The sequence below is a fragment of the Narcine bancroftii genome, chromosome 7 (assembly GCF_036971445.1).
Source record: "Narcine bancroftii isolate sNarBan1 chromosome 7, sNarBan1.hap1, whole genome shotgun sequence".
In the NCBI taxonomy this organism is placed as follows: Eukaryota; Metazoa; Chordata; class Chondrichthyes; order Torpediniformes; family Narcinidae; genus Narcine; species Narcine bancroftii.
Window position 1 is genome coordinate 9,908,041 of NC_091475.1, and position 26,094 is coordinate 9,934,134.

At 41.2% G+C, this 26,094-nt stretch overlaps 1 long non-coding RNA gene across 2 annotated transcripts in view; it reads left to right on the forward strand.

Moving 5' to 3' along the window:
* The window catches only part of LOC138738492 (uncharacterized), a 165,757-nt gene extending 158,547 nt beyond the window's left edge, over positions 1 to 7,210 (forward strand). For both annotated transcript variants that reach the window (XR_011341569.1, XR_011341567.1), the window contains exon 11: positions 7,092 to 7,210. This is a non-coding gene — a long non-coding RNA (uncharacterized lncRNA). The remainder of the gene's footprint in view (positions 1 to 7,091) is intronic.
* Positions 7,211 to 26,094: the final 18,884 nt, after the last annotated feature.

The window sequence follows — 26,094 nt, forward strand, 5'->3', positions numbered from 1 at the left end:
CTTTCTTTATGATATCTACCTATGATGCCATTTTCAAGGAATTATGTATCTGTATTCACAGATCCATCTGTTTTACCATGCCCCTCAGGATCCTACTGTTTTAAGCCCGAAATGTCGATATGTGTTTTTACCTTTGCTAGATAAAGGACACCATTTGACCTGCTGAGTTTTTACTCCTACTGTTTACCGTGTAAGTCCTACCCTGGCCTATCTTCCCAAAATGCAACACTTGTCTGCATTAAATTCCATCTACCATTTTGCAGCCCATTTTTCCAGCTGGTCCAGATCCTGCTGCAAGCTTTGAAAACTTTTCTTGCTGAAAATTTCACACCCCATCTTAGTGTCATCTGCAAGTTTGATGATCCCATTCACCGTATTATCATCCAAATGACAAACAGCAATGGACCCAGCACCCTGAAGCACACCACTAGTCACTGGCTTCCAGTCAGAGAGACAATAATTTACTACCACTCACTGCCTTCTCCCGCAAAACCATTGTCTATTTTCCTACCTCTTCTTTAGCAGTCTTAACTTGGTCAAAAGCTTTACTAAAGTCCATGTAGAAAATCCATTGCCTTTCCTTTATCATCCTCCTCAAGAAACTCTATACATACTGCATATCTTTCGTTCGTCTGTATGTGTGTTTGCATGGTTTTGTACCGCGGACCAGAGAACACTGGTCAGATTGTACTTGTACAATTAAATGATAATAAAATTGAACTTGAACTAAAAATAACATTTGTAATATAATTTTTAGTCCTATACATAGTGATGAACTTGGATATAGTAGATGCATAATTAGTAATGCTAATTTGAACAGTACACCTGTTCATTCTGATATTTTGAAACTATTTAAGAAGTTCTAAAAGCAATAAACTGTAGAATTGGATATAAGACATCTCGTATGTAAAAACAAAGTACAACATGGAACAACTGAATTTTTTTTTCACCTAAAACAAAAAGGGTGCAACCTAGATGAATAATCTGCTGGGTAAATCAACAAGTAAAGGTTGAGCTAATGATGAAACTGGGCAATACTATGGCAGTGGGTTTCCTGAATGTTTTATTGGTGCATCTTTTTGAGGTTTAATGTATATTTAAATTATATTTTTCTCTGTCATTTGCCAATCATTTTATTCAAATTATGTTATAAACAATGACAGTCCAGTGAGATCTATGGAGAGTTAGTCATAAATCATCATGTTAAGGTTAATATCCATGGACCTGGTGCCTGTTCTAGTTTAGATTGCAGATTCTGACTTTTAATGGGCAAACTGGCCAGTTCTGACGTGATCATAATATCTGAGATTGTTGAATTCAGTGTTGATTCTCCAGAGCTACAAGATGAACTTACATGGAATTCATTGGAACAATGTAGAGATCAAAGTTAGACAAGTTAGAATGAGAGTCTGATGGATAATTAAAGTGGCATATGTGAGCTCAAGGTCACCCTACCATTCTGAACATAGACCTGGCCGCCTCGGTACTTCCAACACTTCCTGCTTTTATTTTTAAGTGCCCCAGAAACCCAACCAAGGTATTCCTCCTTATAACCAAGCCCAAAGAATCTTTGCCTTCCACTGTATCTCATAGACTGATCTCTCATTCATATTTCACAGCTTGTTGTTGTCCATATGAAACCCCACCCAGGGAATCCTCCAAAGTGAAAATTTATAGGACAGTTATTTTGATTGGTGGGATTAGACTATCATATACCAGTGGGATTTAAATCAATTAATACATTGAAATGAAATTGCTTTATTTACCATTATACTTCCATCTTCTAGTGTGCAAAAATTCATTCGGTCAATAAGGATAGAGTTGTGCAGCTACTTGATATTCAACTGTGAGGGTCTGAACATTCACGGAACCTCACAATTAATTGCAGCAGTTAAAGCTAATTTGGTGGATAACTTAATTGGTTAATGACATTTCTGGCTAATTAAACACATTACAACAGAGGATGTACATCCTGACTTCAGCTTTACTTGCAAGACAAAGATCCCTTTCTGAATGATGCCCGAGGGGCCTATATTTGGAGGTTAACACAAAAGATACATTTAGTAGTTGAGTAAGCAGAAATTGTTTACACAAGCAGCCATTTAGTAAACTCAGAAATTAATGGAGCATACTGAAGGAATACATCTGTGCATTATTTTTGCTTTACTAAATGACTTTTTGATGATAACACGTAAAAATTCTTAGGCTCACTAAGGAATTGTAATACATAAGAGCATAGAAATAGGAGCAGGAGCAGGCCATCTGCCCTGTCGAGCCTGCTCCATCATTCAGTATGTCATGGTTGTACACTCAGCTCCACTTACCCACCCGTTCCCAAGAACCTTTGAGTCTCCCATTACTGAAAAATCTATCTGTGTCTTAATAAAAGACTAGACGAATAAATCATTTTAAAAAAGAAAATTATGATTTTTTTAAATTTTAAGTGTAGACATTCTTCTTTGGCTTGGCTTCGCGGACGAAGATTTATGGAGGGGGTAAAAAGTCCACGTCAGCTGCAGGCTCGTTTGTGGCTGACCAGTCCGATGCGGGACAGGCAGACACGATTGCAGCGGTTGCAAGGGAAAATTGGTTGGTTGGGGTTGGGTGTTGGGTTTTTCCTCCTTTGCCTTTTGTCAGTGAGGTGGGCTCTGCGGTCTTCTTCAAAGGAGGCTGCTGCCCGCCAAACTGTGAGGCGCCAAGATGCACGGTTTGAGGCGTTATCAGCCCACTGGCGGTGGTCAATGTGGCAGGCACCAAGAGATTTCTTTAGGCAGTCCTTGTACCTTTTCTTTGGTGCACCTCTGTCACGGTGGCCAGTGGAGAGCTCGCCATATAATACGATCTTGGGAAGGCGATGGTCCTCCATTCTGGAGACGGGACCCATCCAGCGCAGCTGGATCTTCAGCAGCGTGGACTCGATGCTGTCGACCTCTGCCATCTCGAGTACCTCGACGTTAGGGGTGTGAGCGCTCCAATGGATGTTGAGGATGGAGCGGAGACAACGCTGGTGGAAGCGTTCTAGGAGCCGTAGGTGGTGCCGGTAGAGGACCCATGATTCGGAGCCGAACAGGAGTGTGGGTATGACAACGGCTCTGTATACGCTTATCTTTGTGAGGTTTTTCAGTTGGTTGTTTTTCCAGACTCTTTTGTGTAGTCTTCCAAAGGCGCTATTTGCCTTGGCGAGTCTGTTGTCTATCTCATTGTCGATCCTTGCATCTGATGAAATGGTGCAGCCGAGATAGGTAAACTGGTTGACCGTTTTGAGTTTTGTGTGCCCGATGGAGATGTGGGGGGGCTGGTAGTCATGGTGGGGAGCTGGCTGATGGAGGACCTCAGTTTTCTTCAGGCTGACTTCCAGGCCAAACATTTTGGCAGTTTCCGCAAAGCAGGACGTCAAGCGCTGAAGAGCTGGCTCTGAATGGGCAACTAAAGCGGCATCATCTGCAAAGAGTAGTACACGGACAAGTTTCTCTTGTGTCTTGGTGTGAGCTTGCAGGCGCCTCAGATTGAAGAGACTGCCATCCGTGCGGTACCGGATGTAAACAGCGTCTTCATTGTTGGGGTCTTTCATGGCTTGGTTCAGCATCATGCTGAAGAAGATTGAAAAGAGGGTTGGTGCGAGAACACAGCCTTGCTTCACGCCATTGTTAATGGAGAAGGGTTCAGAGAGCTCATTGCTGTATCTGACCCGACCTTGTTGGTTTTCGTGCAGTTGGATAATCATGTTGAGGAACTTTGGGGGACATCCGATGCGCTCTAGTATTTGCCAAAGCCCTTTCCTGCTCACGGTGTCGAAGGCTTTGGTGAGGTCAACAAAGGTGATGTAGAGTCCTTTGTTTTGTTCTCTGCACTTTTCTTGGAGCTGTCTGAGGGCAAAGACCATGTCAGTGGTTCCTCTGTTTGCGCGAAAGCCGCACTGTGATTCTGGGAGAATATTCTCGGCGACACTAGGTATTATTCTATTTAGTAGAATCCTAGCGAAGATTTTGCCTGCAATGGAGAGCAACGTGATTCCCCTGTAGTTTGAGCAGTCTGATTTCTCGCCTTTGTTTTTGTACAGGGTGATGATGGTGGCATCACGAAGATCCTGAGGCAGTTTACCTTGGTCCCAACAAAGCTTGAAAAACTCATGCAGTTTGGCATGCAGAGTTTTGCCGCCAGCCTTCCAGACTTCTGGGGGGATTCCATCCATACCTGCTGCTTTGCCACTTTTCAGTTGTTCGATTGCCTTATATGTCTCATCCAGAGTGGGAACCTCATCCAGCTCTAGCCTTAGGGGCTGTTGAGGGAGCTGGAGCAGGGCGGAATCTTGGACTGAGCGGTTGGTACTGAAAAGAGATTGGAAGTGTTCTGACCATCGGTTGAGGATGGAGATCTTGTCGCTGAGGAGGACTTTGCCGTCTGAGCTGCGCAGCGGGCTTTGGACTTGGGGTGAGGGGCCGTACACAGCCTTTAGAGCCTCGTAGAAACCCCTGAATTCGCCAATGTCCGCGCTGAGCTGTGTTCGTTTGGCGAGGCTAGTCCACCACTCATTTTGGATCTCCCGGAGTTTGCGCTGAAGATGGCTGCATGCGCGACGGAAGGCTTGTTTTTTCTCTGGACAGGACGGCTTTGTAAGGTGAGCCTGGTGGGCAGCTCGCTTCTTTGCCAGCAGCTCCTGGATTTCCTGGCTGTTTTCGTCAAACCAGTCCTTGTTTTTCCTGGAGGAGAAGCCCAGTACCTCTTCAGTGGATTGCAGTATGGTAGTCTTCAACTGATCCCAGAGGGTTTCAGGGGACGGGTCCGTGAGGCGGGTTGCAACGTCGAGCTTTGCTTTGAGGTTTGCCTGGAAGTTTCCTCTCGCTTCGTCTGACTGCAGTTTTCCAACATTGAACCTCTTTCTGGGGGCTTTATTGTTCCTGGGCTTTGGCTTGAAGTGAAGGTTGAGCTTGCAGCGAACCAGCCGGTGGTCAGTGTGGCATTCCGCGCTAGGCATGACCCTGGTGTGGAGCACATCTTGTTTGTCACTTTCTCGCACCAGGATGTAGTCCAGGAGGTGCCAGTGTTTGGATCGGGGATGCATCCAGGTGGTCTTAAGGCTGTCCCTCTGCTGAAAAAGGGTGTTTGTAATGACAAGCCGCTGTTCTGCGCAGAGCTCCAACAGGAGGCGCCCATTGTCATTGCACTTGCCGACGCCATGCTTGCCCAGGATTCCTGGCCAGGTTTCTGAGTCTTTGCCGACACGAGCGTTGAAGTCGCCCAGGATGACAACCTTGTCGGCTGTAGGGGTACGTTGGATGAGGTTGCGCAGGTCGGTGTAGAACTTGTTCTTTTCTGCTGGTTCCGCCTGGAGGGTTGGAGCATAGACACTGATGAGGGTGATGTGACACTTGTTTTGAAGTGGGAGTCGCATGGACATGATTCGGTCCGAGAGGCCTGTCGGAAGGTTTTCGAGTTTGGAGGCAATGAAGCTCTTGACCATGAAGCCGACACCAGATAGGCGTCGTTCATCCGAAGGCTTGCCAGACCAGTAGAGTGTGTAGCCCGCGCCGCGTTCTTGGAGGCTGCCTACATCTGCCAGGCGGACTTCACTGAGAGCGGCTATGTCGATGTCAAGTCTGAGGAGTTCATGTGCAATGAGGGCAGACCGACGTTCAGGTCGGTGGCTGTCAGTCTTGTCTAGCATGGTTCTGATGTTCCAGCATGCTAGCTTGAGTTTGTGAGCATCTTTTGAGGGGGAGGACGTGGAGGGGGAGGACGTTGAGGGGGAGGACGTGGACCTGTCCTCGGGCCTGCGCAAAGGAGCTTTTAGGTGGAGTGCAGTGCGCGCAGTACTGGCCCCACCCTTTACACCCATGGTTCGTGTGCCGTGGCCAAGCAAGCTGGGACGTGGCAGCGAGGTCCTTGGGTCGTAGGTTTTATAACGGAGTGGCCTTCTCCTATGCAGGTTTCTTACCCGGGCTGGAGGGGTCTGCCTCCCCTCCTAGGTCGGTCCATACTGCCCGGACCGGGGCCGAGGACGCCGCAGTTCACCCTGTGCCTGGACTGGGGCCACCGCCTCCCACTCCCTGCCCGGACCGGGGCCTTCACCTGCCCCACTCGACCGAGGCCGGGGCCGCCGTCTCCCCCTTGCTCCTGCCCGTATCGTGGCCGCCGCCGTCTACCCTTCGCCCGGACCGGGGCCGGGGCCGCTGCTGCTCTCCCTGTGCCCGGACTGGGGCCGCCGTCTCCCCCTTGCTCCTGCCCGGATCGGGGCCGCCGCCGTCTACCCTTCGCCCGGACCGGGGCCGGGGCCGCTGCTGCTCTCCCTGTGCCTGGACTGGGGCCGCCGCCTCCCACTCCCTGCCCGGACCGGGGCCTCCGCCTGCCTCACTCGACCGAGGCCGGGGCCGCCGTCTCCCCCTTGCTCCTGCCCGTATCGGGGCCGCCGCCGTCTACCCTTCGCCCGGACCGGGGCCGGGGCCGCTGCTGCTCTCCCTGTGCCCGGACCGGGGCCTCCGCCTGCCTCACTCGACCGAGTATTAATACTAATGCTGTCACATATCACATATCACATATGTGAAACATAGTGAGCCAGATAGTTTTTTTTTAGACATACAGCATGGTAATAGCCCTTCTGGCCCTCAAGCCCATGCTGCTCAATTACACCCATTTAACCTAGAACCCCCCATATGTTTTGGAGTGTGGGAGGAAATTGGAGCACCTGGAGGAAACCCACACAGACACAGCAAGAATGTAAAAACTCCTTACAGTCAGCACTGGATTCAAACCTGGTTACTGGCGGTTTAACAGTGTTGTGCTAACCGCTATTCTAACTGTTCCAACTCTGTCTTAAGCCAAAGTTCTTGATCTTCTTTCATAGTTATTGAATATTTAAACAATATTATAGTAGATCATTAGTATTATGGCTTTTGAATAAAACAAAGGTATAGAAATACTATCTACCATTACTAAAGATTTTAAACTAAAAGAGTGTTGTCAGTAAATTTTCATAACCATCTTTCATCCCAAATCTTTACAATTATAGTTGTAACCAAAATTAAGAACCATTAACTGAAAATCATGTTGCAAGAAAAGAAATAGATTCATATATATTTGTATTTCTCACTCAGGATGTCCAGAAATCCTTCACCATTAATGTGTCACTTTGAAGATACATTGTACCACCTCATCCTTGACACCGCATGCTTCTGAGATATGGACTACTGCAGATACATCAAAATATTGGAGATACTATCAATGCTTCTTCTGCCAAATCCTCTCAATCTATTGACAGAATAAAGAGGACCTCAGTCATTGTTTCCAATTAACATCCCCAATGTTGAGATACTAATTACCTTCTGTTGCATTAGCCCCATCTTTCACGTGTCCAATTCCAGCACCCAGTCCATGCCCTCATCATACTACGACAATTGGGAAGGAGGTACAGGAACCTGAGGGCAAACACCCAGTGGTACAAGGACAGCTACTTCCCCTCTGCCATCAGATTTCTGAACAGACAATGAACCACAGACACGACCTCACTTTCTCTTATTTTTGCACTGATTTATTTATTTTTATATGTAATTTTATAGCAATACTTGCACTATGATTGCTGCTGTAAAACGATGAATTTTGAGATATGTTTATGACAATACTGGTTCTGATTCTGAAGTAGATACTCTATTCTATCATGGCAAGAGGTTCAGAGAAAATTCAAGAGAGTATACAAGCTTTCTTCGAAGAGTGTAATATTTCTATAGACTTGAGGGAATCCTTTATTCATGACTGCCCAAAAAGAAGGAGTGATCTATTTTATGTGGCACACTAGAAGTCCTTCAATTTTCGTTTTTAGTTATCATGTTGCCATTAAACTCTCTCTAATTTTACCTCTATGTTCTTGAATGAGGACCGATACATGACCCAGAGCGATCAAAAAGGAGGGTAGAAGCCTAAATATTGAAGCAGCAGAGGAAATAGAAGAACCAGAAAGTGGATAATTTCTCATTTTCATTTAAAACACTATAATGGCAGAATTTTACAAACTGGCTTATATATCGTCAATAATTAGGTTAGCCGGAACTGTTTATTTGACTCCAGAATTTGCAGCCTTACAATGTACTTAGATGACTCAAATTATATTTTTTGTCTATTGAACTAAAATCAAAGCATCTGCAGATTTTCTTGTTTAACTCAAATTATATTGGTTTGTGTTTCTGTAATTCTGTGTAAGTAGGACCACTTGGTGGAGCTCTTGTTAATTTTCCAAATTGTGAGACGTCATTGCCACACCAAATGATAATCCCAAATGTGAAACATGTAAAAACTGAGAAATCACTCTACCATGATAGAACATAGAACAATACAGCCTTCGATGTTGTGCCAATCCATATATCCCTTCCTAAAAAAAGTACTAAACCCTCCCTACCCCATAACCCTCTTTTTGTTTTCATCCATATGTGTCTGCTAAGAGTCTCTTAAATGCCCCCAATGTTTCAGCTTCCACCACCATCCCCGGCAAGGCACGCCAAGCACCCACATCTCTTTGTGCAAAAAATTTACCCCTGATGTCTCCCCTTAACTTCCCTCCCTTAACTTTGTACATATGACCTCTGGTATTTTCTGATCCTGCCCTAGGATCTTTATAGCATTGCTATAAAACACTATTTAAGAAACAATTTAAGGTGATTTCATCCTGTACAATTGATGTGAAGTACGCTAATTTGTAATGAATCTGCATCCTCTCCTACAGATGTTCTGTACTGAGTTGGTATTTTATATGTAAATGCTTTAGATATGTGCATACTCAGTGCAGGTAGGAACTGTGCTCACAGTTCTTGTATATGTCCCCCTTCCTCCAGCCCACCTTCTGTCAGTTAACCAATCCTCAGTCCATGCCAATATACTTCCCAACCTTTGTTGCCATGCCTTTCTGCCACCTATTACATGCTTGGAATTTGTTCCCTAACCCTTCTGCCTCCTGACTTTATTTTTGTTACTCATTAGTTCAATTGACTTTCCCCCCACCCCCACCCCCCTTCATCTAAACCATATCAACTTTCTTTTTGATGATAATAATGAGCAAACTAATGAGATTGAAAGTGGACAAATCCCCTGGTCCTGATGGGATGCATCGCAGGGTTCTGAAGGAATGGCAGGAGTTATAGGTATGTCCCGGCAGATTGGAAGACAGCAAATGTCACACCACTTTTTAAAAAGGGATGTAGGCAGAAGACAGGTAACTATCAACCAGTTATCTTAATGTCTGTACTCGGGAAACTGTCATTAAGGATGAAATAGCGAGGCATTTAGAACGAAAGGGTTCTATCAGGCAGATGCAGCATGGATTCAAAAAGGGCAGGTCTTGTTTGGCAAACTTGCTGGAGTTCTTTGAGGATATAATGGGTACAGATGATAGAGAGGAACAGGTTGATGTTGTATGTTTGGATTTCCAGAAGGCATTTGATAAGATGCTACACAAGAAACTTATCAATAAGATACCCATGAATGGAGTCGGGGGAAGTATATTGGCATGGATTGAGGATTGGTTAACTGACAGAAGGCAGAGAGTCAGGGTAAATGGGTGTTTTTCTGATTGGCAGATAGTGTTAAGTGGGGTGGCACAGGGGTCGGTGCTGGGCCCACAGCTGTTCACCATTTAAATTGATGATTTGGAAGAGGGGACTGAGTGTAGTGTAGCCAAGTTTGCAAATGATACTAAATTGAGTGGAAAAGCAAATTGTACAGAGGATGTGGGGAGGCTGCAGAAGAATATAGTTAAGTTAGGTGAGTGAGCAAAGGTCAGGCAGATGGAATACAACATTAGTAAATGGGAGGTCATCCACTTTGGTAGGAAAAATAGAAGAGCAGATTATTATTTAAATGGTGAAAGACAGCAGCATGCTGTTGTGCAGAAGGTATTTGGAATGCTTGTGCATGAATCACAAAAAGTTGGGTTGCAGGTACAACAGATTATTAAGAAGGCAAATGGAATGATGGGCTTCATCACTGGAGGAATTGAATTCAAGAGCAGGGAGGTCATGCTGAAACTATACAAGATACTGGTGAGCCTGCACCTGGAGTATTGTGTGCAGTTCTGGTCTCCATACTTGAGGAAGGATATACTGGCCTTTGGGGGGCAGTCCAGAGGAGGTTCACCAGATTGATCCTGGAGATGAGGGGGGTTGACCTATGACGAGAGACTAAATCGTCTGGGATTATACTCACGAATTCAGAAGAATGAGAGTTCTTATAAGATAAAGGCAGGAAAATTGTTTTCACTGGTAGACCAGAACTTGGGGACATAGCCTCAAGATTCAAGGGGGTAGATTTATGATGGAATTGAGGAAAAACTGTTTTTCCAAGAGAGTAGTGAACCTGTGGAATTCTCTGCCCAGGAAAGCAGTTGAGGCTACTTCATTAAATATATTTAAGGTTCAGTTAAATAGATTTTTACATAAAAAAGGAATTAAGGGATATGGGGAAAAGGCAGGTAGGTGGAGTTGAGTCAGTGATCAGATCAGCCATGATCTTATTGAAAGGCGGAGCACGCTTGATGGGCCAGATGGCCTAGTCCTGTTCCTACTTCTTATGTTCTTGTAAGCCAATGGCTCCATTTATTTGCAATGGACAGGGAAGGGCTGCTGCATTCCTCCAAAAACATTAACATGCCAACTGCTTGAGAACAGCACCCTGTTTTGTCACAAAGGCTCATGCACAATTATTTATTCTTGGCTCATTCTGTAATCTACAGATGTTTATTTATTTCTACCTAGCTTTCCTACTAAGCCTGATACAAGTTAAAATATTCTCAAATACTATCCGTATGACTCCCTGCCAGAAATTCACCAATCTTGAACCTAGTCAAAGTCACATCTCATTGTACTGCTGGTGGTATATGGGTCACATATTACCGTTCCCCCTTCTTGGTCCCATCAGGTGCTCCTCCTTCTACCTCCCTGACTTTCTTTGATTTTCCATTTGCATCACATTTTGTATTTCTCCCTCTGCAGAATCCAAAAATAAGATGACGTTCTTGAAATTTTTAGAAATTAATCTCAGAATTACTGTGTAATCGGTCAATCATCATATTTCGTCTTGTGTTGTTTAGAATAAATGCAAAGAATCAATACATTTAAGAGATTTGTCCACCACAGCATAGCACTTCAGGACTTTCTGGAGGGGATTGTGTTCCTTTTATTTTGACTTAGAGTAATAGATATCAAATGGTGAAGAATTTCATGATCAACGTGGATGCACATATTATCAGGGAACAGTGTCATCATGAAGGCATAGATTAAGGGAGGTTCTGGCAGAATTAATGCTGTGAGCTATAGCCTTAGTACAAGGAGTTATTCATTTGGGCAGGAGGAGAAAAGAAATATCTTTATATTTACCCTAGAGGATTTGGTGAATTTTCAACACTGAGATTGATGGGATAATATGCAGATGTCAAGGGAAATAGGGATTAAGAGGGAAAGTAGATGAGGTACAAGCTCAGCCTAGATCACGTGAAATGATGGAGCAGGATTAATGGGAAGAGTTTTGTTCTTATATGTTTGTGTTATGTACAAATTTTAAACATTCATGTTTTGCCATCAAATTTCTTTTGTCATACTGTACCACATGCAAATCTTGATGTTCAATTTGTACTTAATCATCTCAAATACTCAGTCATTAATTACATCCAAAATCTAAGATCGAGTTTTGGATATTAAAGAAATCAAGGGATACAAGGACAGTGCAAGAAAATGGTCATCATATCAAATGGCAGAACAAATTTAAGAAACCAAATATCCTTCTCTGCTCCTGCTCCTATTTCTTATTCATAACTTCTTATACAGGTTATCTTTCTATGTGGAAATTAAGTGCTTCATTTTCTTCATTTCCTATGTTACATCAGAACCCATTTCAAATCTAATGAATAATGTTGAAAGAATCACACATGAGGTAGACAGGACTTGTGAGAAGAATATCTGAATACAGAATACAAAAGCAGGTACTTTAGAGATAGTTGACCTAGGGCAGACGGCCATGCGATGGACAGAAAAAAGAAATGCAATGATTCACTGTAAAGTTTCAACATTGACCTACCAGGAATTGCAAGTATTGGATCATCCTCGTTTAAGACCTGCACAAAATATGGTGCTCGTTCATAGAAGGAAACTAGAATAGAGAAAGAAAAAAGGAAAAGGGAATTCTTAAAAATCAAGAACTACTAATGCTACAGCATCCCTACACCTTTCAAGTCTAGATTTGGTCCAATCACTTCAAAATACTAAAGATGAGATGTCACGGTCTTACTCAAGAACAAGTGATGAACAACAACATAATAATGTATTAGATGGATATTCCCTCGGTTTTCTTTTGACAGGATAGTTACAGTTGTCTAGATCCTTTTCTAAAATAATTAAATTGTTACTTGAGGCTTTTAATATGGTACACTCAGCAAATTTTCTCTGTGAATACAAGTGCTTTCCTTTCTTGAAGTGTAAAGTATCAAAAATGAAAAGGCTCCAGGTTTATTTTTCACCTGTGCTGAGTTAGTTAATCTCAATTCAGCAAAAGTAATCACGGCACTAGAATTGTTCTTAGTTCTTTGGTCAGAGGTGAAAATCAAGCCACTCCTAATTTGTAATTCAATGCTACCTGTTGGAAAGTGCCAGCTGTAAATGCTAGTCATTGAAATCTTTCGCACTTAAGTAAGATACCAGAACTCACTATCAGGGTGAGTGCTCAGGTGCAGTGCTGGACAGTAGCCAGGATCAGTGGAACCAAATTATTCGAATTAGAGATTAAAATAAAGAAGAGTATTAGGGTTGAAGAGAAATAATCTAAAAATCTTCAATATAAAGAGTTCAATGTTTTGGTTAGCACTGATTGATTCACTTCATATTGAAGAAAAGGGCTGAAATCCCTTATTAATTCAAATTTAAATATCTTTTCTAAATAGGACTCTTAGTGACCAGATTCAATTGTGCTGGTAACATCTATGTTCCATGATTTCATAGCTTGAGAAGGCTGCTTTATATAGAAGCCAGTTAAGTTGGTTCTGTGGATGCAATCATGGTAATTTATTTTGTCACAGACAATGTTTTACTGTGAAGATATTAGCCAGATGGCCTAGCCACTTGCAACCCAGGAACTAAACAGTGTCTTTATTGTAAATGAATAAACAGTATTTATTGTGTACTTCCCATCACACTGTGATGTCCCTCACATTTTACACCAGATAGTTTCTTTGGCTCCTGCACTGAAGCATTAAAGGACTTTTTTTAAAACACTGTGACCAAATCCAACCTTGACTGGCAAGGAGAAAGCCGCTGACAGGTTTGGGCTCTGTCCAGACCTTTTCTGCAAATTCTGTCAGCCAGCTGTTTGACAGTATGCAAATTTATGCAAATGTAGGACACTGATGAACACCTGCAGAAAGTGACCATCTCTGCATCTCTGATTATAACTGTATCTCTATGCTATCGGTTTAAAAATGCTGCCGGAGCTCTGTGCACAGTTTTATTATTCATTCGTCAGCATAATGTTAATTCTGAGAGAGAGAAAAAAAAGCACTCCCTTTGTCCTGGTGAGACGCAGAGCACCATGTGGAGCTATAGGTGCCAGGAAAGTGTGATGGCTCTTATCCAGCCCTTGTGAATCCTTCACACTGTCTGGGCCTTAGCTTGGCATGCAACCCCTTCTGCTAAGCCAGTGCCACCCAATGTAACCCTGAGGCCTGCACTGTTATACCAGCAGCTCCAGGTGCCTGCCTTTGAATACTTTGAATGGCCAGTGGGTCATAGACACATCAAAGGAAAAGATTTAACTCGTTCATTAGCATCTGTTTAATTTTACTTTACCATTAGATTGCCTTTTTTTTAAATTTTGTTTTGGACTGTACAGTAAGTTTATTTTGTTAAGTAGTGAATGGGAAACTCGATTCCGTGTGCAATTATTTAATCTCATGACGGGTGACATCTGTGAATATTAATGTTGAATTGCACCAGATGAGAAACTAACATCTCCTTTTGGTGAAAAGAAGTAATCATCTCTTTTCACCATTAATCTCAGAAAGGTGCGCAAGGTGAATGAGGTGTAGTAAACGCCACAGAGCAAAAAGGAAGTTGCAATAACATGAACAATTGAGTATATTTGTACTGCACACAGTTCTGGTTTCATTACTTGAGGAAAGATGTGCTGGCTTTGGAGGTGGTGCAGAGAAGGTTCACCAGGTTCATTCCAGAGATGAGGGGGTTAGCCTATGAAGAGAGATCGAGTCATCTGAGTCATCTGGAATTTAGAAGAATGAGAGGGGTTCTTATAGAAATGTATAAAATTGTGAAAGGCATAGTTCAGATAGAGGTAGGTAGGTTGTTCCCATTTGGGGAGATGAGAACTAGGGGACATAATCTCCAGGGTAGGAGATTTAGGACAGAGATGAGGAGAAACTGTTTTTCTCAGAAGGTGGTTAATTTATGAAATTTGCTGCACATTGAAGCAATGGAGGCGACCTCAGTAAGTATATTTAAAACAAGATTTTTACTAAGGAGGGGAATGAAGGGATATGGAGAAAAGGCAGGTAGGTAGAGATGAGCCTACCATCAGCAGTGATCTCATTGAATGGTGGAGCAGACTCAATGGGGCGGATGGCCCTAGTATCGCTCCTATTTCTTACATTATTATGTTCTTATTTGCCATGGACTATTATTGGAAATTGGGCAGACTATTTGTGTAAATCAAAGTTCAATAAACACCAAAGTGATAATGACCAGGTAATCTTGCGGCAACAATACAGGGTTAAAAGTAAACTCATTCACAATATATGAGAACTTTCCTGATTTTAACTTGTCAATATGCAACGCTGAGGTCTAACTGGCTCCAATCAGCTGTGGTTATGGTGGCATAACATCCAAAATTCAAGACCATTGTTACATGTTCAAATCCCATGATGGCAATTAGGGATTTTGATTCAACTAATTAAATAAGTCTGGAATTAATAGATGTTCCCAGAACTGGTAACCATGGAGTGATTGGATTGTTGTTAACAATAAACCTCTCTAGTTTGTCATTGTCCTTCAGGGAAGGGAACTGTTTTAGTGTCTGCCTATATCTGATCCCTAACTGCTGCCTCTTCTGTTCCAGTGCAATTAAGTATGGGCAGTAAATACTGGCATTTCTAATGATGGTCACATCCTTGTGAATAAAATTTCAATCATTTGGCTGAAAATCCAATTTTAATGTTGGTGAAACATACAATCATTTAAGAATGATTTTATCTTGATGGAAATGTGCATAATAGTCCAATTCTGAAACATTGGCTGGGCAGGTATTATTTTCCTTTGGAAAACAAACTAATTTCTTAAATACAGAACATAATGAGCTTTTCAAATATTAGGGATATAGCCTAATGTAGAAGAGAGCCAATTTTCCAAAGGTTCTTTCAATAACAACAAGGAAACCAACCAGAAAAATTGTTCAGTTGAAGTCCCACAGGAAAAAGAATCTCAGGGTTGTGTGTGATGCCACGTATGTACTCTGACAATAAATATGAACTCTGAATGTTGATGAATGTTGGATATGTGAATATATGTTGGATATATGAATTCACATGAATTCACATATATATGTGAATATATGTTGGATATATGAATGTGACAAGCCATGACTTGTCACCATCCTCCTTGACCCACCCACTCCAAGCTCTGGTAATAGCATTTTTAACGTCCATTTAAGAGTATGTAGTATGCACATCTTGGAGTCAATGGTTGCAAGCCCATTACATATACCTGACAGAAATAAACCTAGGCTGGTACTCCACTGAGAAACTGAAATGGTCTCAGACTGTCCATTATGCAAGTCCCCGTCTATTCTTTATTGGGTAGATGCAAAAGACATCAAGACTCAATTTTGAAATCGACCCCAGTAATTATCTCCACTCTCTTAGTGAGAAGGTCTAACCCCTGAAACTTGAACTGTTTCCCTTTCCACTGAAATGTCTAAACCTGCAAAATATATTTTGAGCATTAAAAGAATTTTTAAAAAAAAAATATTCAATTGGAAATCCAATAAAAAATATAATGATGTTCAAATTGCACCATTTCACTATTTGAATGGTAGATTATAACTTCTGCCTTCTCCAGAAGTGATTGCATTCAATTCATTGAGACATTTTCTGCTTTTTATATTTTTTCTTCAAAATGTTCCATGGTTCAGAATCAAAGGATGAAACATATATGTAAATGAATTAATGTCCATGGCCCATCTGAGAGAGAACATTGAGAAAAAGATATGTGAAACGGAATGAAACTGAGTAAATTAATGTCTTAGATATAAAGGAAAGTGAAGGGAAAGTTCAATTCTCCAGCTTATTTAACAAAGTCATCAATTTTGTCCTTCATGACCTCAAATATGGCTCTGGAAATAAATGGAAAAGCCCATGTTCACTGCAAATCATTTGTTCCTGTTGTTCTACAGAGCATATGTTCACATGCCACCGAGTCCAAGACCTTTTGTTTTATCTAAAGTAAACAACAGAACAACATAACAAGCAGCAAGGGAAATTTAAACGAAGCTTCCCAGTAGGGATATAGTGTCAGACATGGATACTTGCTGGCCTGTTTCATTCTGATACATTCTGGCTGAAAATCTGCCGCAATTTAATCAGAAATTTGGCTGAAATCCTTGGGACATTTGCATAGCTAAATGAGGACTGTAGCTATATTTAAATGATGAAAGTGCAATGAAAAGTGTCTCATTTTTAGCCCCAGGAAAACCATTTGTAACAACAATATTATTGACTGTAGTGATTATCTGAACAAAGTCGTTTGGTCAGTCCTGACTATATAGATACAGCCACATCTTGTCCTACAGAATAACATGTCTCACACTCTTATGCAAGAACTTCTTTCTAGAAGCTCCTGTGGGATGTGGATGCAGAGGGAGCAGGGTGCTGGTTGCAATGATAGGCATAAGACACCACCTCTTACTAACTCCACATGGACAGCGGCAGATTTTAACCCTGGTCGTTGGCACTGTAAAAGTGTTGATTAGATTTCAGATTTATTGTCAGAGTGCATTAAATGACATCACATACAACCTTGAGATTCCTTTTTTCCTGCAGGCCCAGCAGAATTATCACTAATTGGTAGTGCAAAAATGGTACTAGACATCAGAGAATGAAAATTAGACAGCACAAAGAATAAGGGGAGAGAGCGATTAGATGAGTGGGATTTTAGGGGTTACAAGGAAAGTGGAGAGATCCTTTTATATTTATTATCTATTTTTCTCTTTGTGGTCATGTGCATTGATTATATTTAAATTGTGGTGAGTGTGTCTTGTGTATCTGGAAAGCTGCAGCAAGTAAGAATTTCATTGCATCCATACATTTATGTTCAACTATATGATAATATAATTCAGAGTGGGATCACACAGGATGGGATGGCAACAAAGGAGATAAATTTGAGAGAATGAGGAACCAGAGCATTACAAAAGGCACAGAAGAACCTCAGGAGGCATTCTCATTCAGATTCAGGTTTCAAATTTATTGTCAGAGTACAAACATGAAATCACATACAATCCTGAGATTCTTTTTCTTGCCGGCTGCGGGCTTATATCTGTTCCTATCCTTTTGGATAAAGTATGCCCAATCCCTAATCAAGGACTTTGCCCCTGAGAAGTGCCTGCAAGGTAGAACCATCCATTTTCCATAGCTATCCATGTCACATCACTTTGCATACATTTGCTTTAATCCTTTAGTTTTATTCATCCTACTGCTACTCTTGAATAAGCTGATCGAATGTATCCTGCACTCAGTCATTTCAGAATGTCATGAAACATTTTATTACAATTGGGAAAAAAAACTTTAAAATTGCATGGGAGAATTTGCAGCTGAAGCTTCCCAGGTACACAAGACATACTGACCACAAGGTAAATACAATCAACACACATGGCTATAGAACCATAGAATGTTAAAGTAGAGTAAAATGGGCCATTTGACCCTTCTAGTCTGTGCCGACCAATAAAACTAGCTAGTTCCACTGACCTACTCTCATTCCATAACCCTCCAGACCATTCCTCTTCATGAATTTATCCAATTTATTTTTAAAACTCAAGATTAAATCTGCATTCACTACATCAGCTGGCAGCTCATTCCACACTCCTACCACTCTCTGAGTGAAAAACTTTCCCCCAATGTTCTCCTTATACCTCTCCCCTTTCAACCTGAAGCTATGACCTCCCCCAATCTAAGTGGAAACATCCTACTCACATCTACTCTGTCTATACCCCTCATAATCCTATAAATCTGTATCAAATCCCCTCTCATTCTTCTTCGTTCCAAGGAGTATAGTCCTAACCTGTCTAATCTTTCTCGGTAACTCACTCCTGAAGACCCGGCAACATCTTAGTAAATCTTCTCTGCACTCTTTCAATCTTTCCTGCTGCTGGGCAACCAGAACTGCACACAGTATTCTAGGTGTGGCCTCACCAATGACTTGAATAGCTTCAACATAACATCCCAACTTCTATGAAGAGAAAAAAAAGATAATAATATAAAAGTTATTTTTTGTAAGTCAGTTCATTTGTAAAGGGCTAATGGATAATATTAAGGAGATCACCTGTCCTTATTTAGGTAAATAGTTCAAACTTACGAAGGCCCATTACCATATCCATTCTGAGTTGATTGGTGCCCCAGATTCTATCCCAAAGTGCTTCGAATTCCACCTCACCTATGCAGTATTTCAGCATGAAAGCAGAGGTTGAAACTTGGCTGAATGGAGATCAAAGGCACTAGCAGTGAAAGTAGAAACCACGGGATCCATTATACATCCTGCATCAATCCAAGCTCACCACTCTTTGAGTGAATGCCCCATATACTCTGAGTTCCGCAGATACAGGCCAGTACACTATTGTAGCCAGAGGTAACAGAAATGTCTCATTAGGGGCCCGCTCACGACCAAAATCAGCATCCTGGCCATGGGGAAATATCCACCTTTAAAGAAAAAAGCACTTTTACTTGCTAAAGTAAATTGGTAGTAAAATCTCAGAGTGAGGGTCTCTTGCCAGTAACATTTTAACCACCTTAAATCAGGACCAAAGCAAAAACAATCCATGTAATTGACTGGGCCAGTGCATTCTTTCCCCCATTTCATTATTTTGAGAAATAGGATCGCCATTAATTGAAAGTCTTTGGCTATGACTGCATTATTTTTAATCAAATATTTACCTTTTTTTTAAACCACAAAGAATTACTACTTCAGCCTATTCATTCTGTGCTGGTTAACAGAGGAATCCCATTCTCCCACTATTTTTCCCCTGCAACTTAATTCCCCAAATTTCCATAAATATTCCCCCTAAATTCTACCCGCACCTGCCTCAGATATCACTCTCACCCACACACTCGGGACAGTTTATTGCAGCCAGTTAATCTAATAATCCATGTGTCTTTCGGATGTGGGAGGAAAGCAGAGAACTTGAAGGAAATCCATATTGTCACAGGGAGAATGTATAGCACTCATGCAGACAGCAGCTGAGTTCAGGATCGAACTCTGATTGCTGGAGCTGTGAGATAGCAGCTCTACTACTGAAACCACTCTGCCACTTACAGATGGAGGTAAAGCTATGCAAACTGTCATGAACTAGATGAAGAAATTCACATTTATTGTGGTAAAATAATGAAATATTTAAAAATCTGCAGATAATTTCTGGTTCTGAAGCACTGAAGCAAAGGAAAAGAATCAAATTAACTTAGTTTAATATGTTCACAATAACCATCCGAGACTCTCATATTTACAAAATAATATTTATTTATTTGTTTGTATATATTAATGCTTGTCCTACATACGTATTGTTTCTTTGTCTGGTTGTGTGTCTGTGTGTTTTGTATCGAGGACTAGAGAATGCTGTTTCGTTGTGATGTCCTTGTGCAATCAGATGGTAATAAATTTGACTTGACAAGAAGTCATTTTAATTTGCTATTGGAGATTTGGTTTGTGTTGACCAATCCAATAAATTAATGGATTTTGTCTTGCATGCTTAACTTGATAATGGTTGGTTACTAAAATAAACATTTCAAAATAATAATTTCTTGGTATTGCCCACTGCTTTAATTACTCCATATACTTTCTGACTAGCAGAACTGATTCAGCATCTACTGACTCAGGCTTACTCTCAGTCTAATCTTAGAATAAAATGGGAAAGTAAAACCAGGAGAAAGAGACAGTTCAATAATAATCCAAGATTAGTCATCTCCTTTTGATGCTGAACTTGTCACTATTTAATGTGCTTGACTTCCCTCAGTTAGAAAATTCATCAGTTAGAAACAATGGGAAGGTTCTGTGCCATATCATGATGTTTCTGCTTCGTCACTGAAAAGAAATAATCCGACCATTCCCTCAGTCTAACTCTTGCTTACCCTCATGACAGCCAGAAAAGGTTCAAGAGTTCTGGGTTTAGATCTCTGTCTCGGTATTTTTAGCTGAAGCTCAACAGGTGGTAACCTGACTGGATAAGTTACCCACCCATGCTGTTGTTGCATGAAAATTGGCAACTGTGCAGAATACAATCGGTTTCATCTGTAATTTGCAGATAGAATATGCCATTGCAACCTAATTTGTTGTAAATTTCATTCCGCACATTTAAATTCCATCATATAGCTGATCATGAATAACAATTATAAGGTGACTACAATTGAAAGATGCCCACTATGTGTGTCTTGGATTAACCACACAGTAGATTTGATATCAAAGTCATACACTCATGGATCTTTAGAAATTATTTTCTGCCATCTGATTATAACTCACTAACTTCAAACCAGTCTCTCATTACAAATAATCCATCAGAAATCTTTTTAGTGGTGACTTCACACTGGTACTGACTGTGAATCTGCCCCCCAAAATTTGGAATTCTACACCACAAGAATTATTCCTCAGGATAAAGCTTGGGAGAATCCATTTGATCAATGGAGTAACTATTTGTGAAATTGTTCAGATAAGATCGTGCAATTTTCCCGAGTAATCTGTTTATGTCAGATTGACGTGCATTGACAGACCAAATAACCCATCCCATTTTCATCCACGTACTCCGTGAATCTGAAGATTGCTAACTTGCCTCAAACCAGTAAACGTGGCATTTTTTTTAATCCAATGTATTTAATTAGGATGTGAGGCATTATCTTTCAATATGTGATGATTAAAAAAAATGTTTAGAAAAGGGAAAGGCACAGCAAAAGCTTAAGAAAGAATCATAAAACAAACAAAAAATATGAATAGTTGTGTGTCTTGGGTCCTTTTTTAGTCACCACAATTATTATGTGTAATTACTGCAGATTTTGTGAATACATAACAGCATTTTTTGATGTTGCCTTGCAGTAAAATGTAGCGTATGACAATGGGATATAACAGAGTACATTGTCAAACAAAATTTTGCCATTTCAAGGAAGGAAGTTAACACTACATGCGAGTTCAAATGGCTGCAGGAATGAAACCCTGCGAAACAGGATTTTGCCAGATTTCCACTGCAGGCTTGGAAAATCTTTTTGTGCAACTCCACATTTTATATATATATTCAAAACACTTTTTTTCAACATCCCTTCCAATTACATTCAAGAGGTTTTTATAGTAACTTACACCTTCTGAAACCATGTATTGATATAGGGCTAGATAGTATGCAGCTGTTAATAGGAGGAACTGGCATGCCCTATTATGTTTGCAGTATGATTTTGACCCCCACAGTTTCCAAGTACGAGTATCCTTCCTTCAGGACGTTGAGTGAGCTTTGGTCACTCAGGCAGCATTAACTTTGAAAAAAATGACCCGTCTGCACTCAGACAAAAACAGAATCTCCCTTTTCTATGTCGCCAACACCCACTTTATTTTCCTCAGTTCAAGACTCCCCACGTAGATAGAATTGTTTGACCAGCTTTGCTTTGCACGACTTAATTAACCAAAGAGAAAGTGTCAGTTTCTGCCAACTTGACAACAGCAAAACTGCAGGGAGAAGAGCCATGCTGCATTTAAGCAGAAATCCTGGACCATTCACAAAGAGACAGGAATTCACTGCGGTATAGGAATTTGCCAAAGAGATCCAAGAGTTTGATTTGACACAGTATGGTGCAAGTCATGTTTTCTTTAATGAGCAATGACATTGGGCTTTAAAGTTCTACCTTTATGCTCAAATTTCATCAATCAAATAATAGTTTCCACTGATGTAGATTTAGCAGATATTTATAAATATTAAGAAAACTGGATTTCTTCCCCTATCTTTCAGAATCTGACAGTGTTGGTTGTGAGTAGGAAAGAGTGTGATCATTCAGTAAAAGTTTTACTGTGATTCTTTTTCAAAAATAAACTTTATTCTCAATAAATTATTTACAAAAGTAAACAATTCAAAGTACTCTTACATCCTTAGTAACATATTCCTACATTTCTGTCACTGTCCATTGTTACAGTCATTCTCTATTGAGCACTGACCATATTTGTCATTTCACCCACCCCCAGTTTAGCCAACAGGTGACAATTTTCCACAGAGGAAGATGGATGAGGTGTCACTTTTAGCTCCAGGCAAGATGCTGCATTCAACAACCTGGCAGGGAACTGATGGATTGATTTGGTGGGTTACAGCATCAAACACAATCAGTCACTGAGACCATCATCTGAGCAGTGTGAAGCAAATATCTTACATTCTATGTTACTTACTTCTCATTATGCTTCTTCAGCTTACTGTTCACTCCCACCCTATAATTAACAGAAAACCTCAGATAAAACTGACACGTCACAAGCCTTCATCAACAAAATGGTGCCTGGCTGGGTTCGGTGAGAAAGGAGGGGAACTTATAAAGCATAGCCACTGGCTGACTTTCTTCTGAGGTATTCCCTCAGGGTTGAGAAATAATTCCCTTCCACAACTGCTCTGTGGGAACTCAGGCAATTGGCAAGAGGAGTGCAAATTCTGCAGACTTTTGAGTGGGAGTGACAGGTAGAGCTTGATGTGGTAGTGAGTGGATTGTAAAGATTATCACTCGTTCTCCTACTTGCAACAGAAAAAAATAGTGCTCAGTAGATTCTCAGTTTTCTCTGCTGGTTTGGTCTTCTCGATCTTCTTTAATGACTACCCCTCCTTTTCCAAAGCTTTTGCAAACCTTTGATAACATGACTGATGTTCCCCTTTAATACTTGGATGATTTGGCTTGACTGAAGTCCTCTGGTGTCACTTTTCTAATTGGCCTGGAAATATTCTGATCAAGAAAGTTCTGTGAACACATTTCAGAAATTATTTTCATTTTATGTATGCATGCACAACCAAAATCCTGCTCAATCACTTCTCTTGACTTTTTCATAAATCTGCAATCTTCCTGCAAATTTGATACTCCGTAGAAATTGCATTGTTCGACAACCTATAGAAGTGTCCCAGAAGAGGAATTGCACATCTGTTGTTTAGTTACAAACATAATCTGTCCAACGATATTCTAAGATCCCTCTCTCCCCACCCTCTCTCTCTCTCTCTCTCTCTCTCTCTCTCTCTCTCTCTCTCTCTCTCTCTCTCTCTCTCTCTCTCTCTCTCTCTCTCTCACACACACACACACACACACTTTCTCTCTCTATTTCTCTCTCTTTCACTCTCATCCATTTAGTGTGAATTTTTTTGTAAAGAAAGATATCAGCAATGAAATATTATTACAGTTTTCAACTGAAAGTTACATCAGGAAAAATGTTATGCAACATTGATCTTTCAGTAACCTCTTTCCAAACCAGTCCCTCAGCATCTATTAAATTTATATATCTTGAGAATGGATGAGGAGGCAGATGGCCTGTAACTAAAATTTAGAAACACCTCTGTGGACCTTGATCCCAAGATTTCAGTTCCTCCACACTATTAAGAATCTTGCCATTAACCATGTACTCTGCCTTCAAGTTCGACCTTCCAAAATGCATTACTTCACACTTTTCCCGACTGATCCAAATCTGCCATTTCTCTGACCAACTCTGCATCCTGACCATATCCTGTTATAAGTTAGGTGCAGATCCATGGCACGACATTTACTGTCCGGCCTAAAACTGGACATCTGGCCACCTTACCCAGCACCTCCCATCCAGCCCCCTCCTCCATCCAGCCACCGGTCCAGCCCCTCCGTCCAACTCCTCGCCCTCCCACCCCACCACCCCACTCATCCAGCGCTGGGATTCCATGCCTGGGGGTTGATGAAGCACCGCGTAGTCCCTGAAGGGGTCACCGGTCTAAAATCTTTGGGGACCCCTGCACTAAAGATAATGGAGAGGAGATTCGATAGGTTGCTTCCAAGAATAAAGGGTTTGATTTATGAGGGATGGTTGGGAAAATTGGACTTGTATTAATTGGCATTGAAAAATAAATGAGGTGCAATATCTTTGAAACATACAAGTTTCTGACAAGTATTGATAGGGTGGATGTTCTGACGATGTTTTCCCTTGTGATGACCTAGAATTAAGGGTCATGGTTTCATAATAAGGTGTGATATGTTATTCTTTGAGAATGTTGTCAGTGTTTGGAAATCACTGCCTCAGAGAGCAGAGGAGGCAAAGACATTGAATATATTCAATTGAAGACTGAAGAGTATCTGAGCTAAAAGGAGCCAAGAGAGAGCAGAAAATAATATTGAAGCCATGACTTTATCAACAAAATTTTACTAAATGGAGAAACGGGCAAGAGGAGCTGATTGGATCACTCTTGGATCTGGTATTGTTGCCTGTGCACAATCAGTCTGTAGCCACATGAAGGTACCATTGTGCAGATCGTAGAACATCTAAAAATATTGTATAAACCTCAGATTTAGTGTCTGTTTCTAAACTCTTGGAACTTCTAAAGATTCTCATTCAAAAGTGTCTCCTCACAAGATGCTATTTTAGGTTTTAAGATGCAGTTTGTTCCTTCCTTCCTTGCACCAAACGAAGTGTTATCTGAAGAAGGCGTGCAAAATCATTGAGGACCCCTTCCACCCTGTACACAGCATCTTTCAGCTGCTCCCGTAGGGAAAGAGATACATGTGTATCGGAGCCAGCACCGCCAGGCTGAGGAACGGCTTCTTCCCGTGGGCAGTGAGAATGCTGAACGACCAAAGGAACTGCTTACTGACCACCTGAGATTCTCATATTCATGAAACAATATTTATTTAAGTATTTGTAAATATGAATACTTGTCCTGCATATGTCTTGTTTGTCTGTATGTGTGTTGTGACTCGTGTGTCTGAGTGTTTTGCATTGAGGACTGGAGAATGCTGTTTTATCAGGTTGTACTTGTACAATCAGATTACAATAAACTTGATTGACTTGACAAACTTCCTTTCAAATTCAGACGGCACATTAAGAACTGTGATATGGAATGAGATAAGTTATATCTTCACCTGCAATGCTTAGATGTATCTTTACGAAAGATTACATGATCTTATCAGAAGTAACCAGAACTTTGTTCCATTTCAATTAAGGGAAGTAAAATCAGGCCAGCACTTTTACTGTGGTTTCTCTGTTCTGTATCCACAGATACCCTGGATAATTTGATTCATGTACCTTCCTATTATTTATGACAGAGTTTGCATTTGCCCTTCTGATTTCAGGCTATTTTTGGTGTTGCAGTGCTTAAGTTACTTAGTTATTGGCCCAGAGACCAAACTAATAATACAAAGGTATGGATTCAAATCCAGTCAGTCTAAATTCAGATAACAATCTGGCAGTTTAAAATTAAGTTTAATCTTAGTAATAAACACCAAAGGACTGCTTTGGTGATCATTGGAAGATCAGAGGTGGACTTGGGACTACTATCTTGGAAGATCTTTCCTGGACCAAACACACTAATGGCATTTCAGTGCCTCTACTTCCTCAGGAGTTTGCAGAGGTTTGGTATGACATCGGAAACTCTGGCAAATTTCTACAGATGAGTGGTAGGAAGTGTGCTGACTGGCTGCATCACAGTCTGGTATGGGGACACCAATACCCCTGAGCATAAAGTCCTGCAAAATTTAGTGGACACAGCCCAGGACATCACAGGCAAAACCCTGCCTGACTGGGTGCATGACAATCTGGTATGGGGGACACTAATATCCCTGAGGATAAAGTCCTGTAAAATGGAGTGGACACTGGCCAGGACATCACAGGAAAAGCCCTGCCCACCATTGAG